We start from the raw sequence: 1,324 nt of genomic DNA, 5'->3' as shown, positions 1-1,324 counted from the left end.
TTTAAGGACTGCACCAAAGAATCAAATGGTTCTCACTGAGGAGTCCATGGAGATGGTTCGGCAGGTCCAGATTTGCACCAGGAGAACATTCCTGTGGCTGTTTGGTGAGAAGTCGTAGGGATTGGGCAGAGATGGACCAGAAGTAGCCCCAGGATCTGTATGGATGCCAATAAGGCAGCTGCAGTGACCTGGTTGAAAAATAAAGTGTCCAGCCCTGCCAGTGTGGCTCAGTGGTTGAGCATCAACCTGTGAACCAGGAGGTCACATTCGATTCCCAGTCAGGGCACATGCCCGGGTTGCGTGCTTGATCCCTAGTGTGGAGCGTGCAGGAGGCAGCCGATCAATGATGCTCTCTCATCATGAATGTTTCTGTCTCTCTCTCCCTCTCCCTTCCTCTCTGAAATTAATAAAAATATATTTTAAAAAGAAAACTAAAGTGTCCATGGCAGCAAGAATGCCCTAGAAGAACACTCAGGAGATGGCCTTTCTTCTTGTAGCCCACCTATTCTGGGCCCACGTGTGAGACCCTGGCAGTTCCTCCACAGAAATCAAACAGAGTGACATCGTAGAAAATCCTCCCCCAGATAAAGATTTCGGGTGAAAAAGGGATGGAACCCACGTTCCCTTTACCTCGGTTGCCTGTTGAAAAACGCCTGTCCAGGCCAAACGCAATTTTGTCTTTTTAATTCAAGTGCAAATGGATTGAAGGCTCGGATAACAACATAAAATTGGTTAATCAACTTTCATCCCATATTTATATTCCAACAGGGAGATTTTACAGTTTTCTGTAGCTCGGCCCGGTGTGCTGTGACGGCCAGCCAGCTTTTTATGTCCCCTTCAAACTGCAAACCAGAGGCCCCTCTGCTGTCAGCGACCCGCCAGCCCTCACGCTAACCAGCTCTCCGGTCTGTCTGGCTGGGGCAGCGGTTCAGTTTCCATTCTGAGCGCGTAAGGCCCTGCAGGAATAGGTTTTATGTTTTACTCGAGAAATGAAAATCGCTTTTTGCTCCCCTCATCACATCACCATGGAGGGAAGGCAGGGAAGTCATGGTCTGAGTGAAATTACTGAAAGTATTTGGAACTTAATTTTCTGTGTCAGGCCGACCCGCGCCATGCTCACTGTGGGCCTGGTTAAATCTCTCTCGGCTTCCTACTGCTCCAGGATAAGATCTAATGCCCATAACCTGGTCCACAAAGCCCTCCGGAATCTGGCCCCTTCATCTATTTTCTCAAGAGGCGATTTTTTGGCCTGGCCAAGGTGGCTCAGTGGTTGAACATCGACCTATGAACCAGGAGGTCACAGTTCGATTCCCAGTCAGGGCAC

The sequence above is a fragment of the Myotis lucifugus genome, unplaced genomic scaffold (assembly GCF_000147115.1).
Source record: "Myotis lucifugus unplaced genomic scaffold, Myoluc2.0 scaffold_597, whole genome shotgun sequence".
Classification (NCBI taxonomy): domain Eukaryota; kingdom Metazoa; phylum Chordata; class Mammalia; order Chiroptera; family Vespertilionidae; genus Myotis; species Myotis lucifugus.
Note: the sequence above shows the minus strand (reverse complement) of the source record.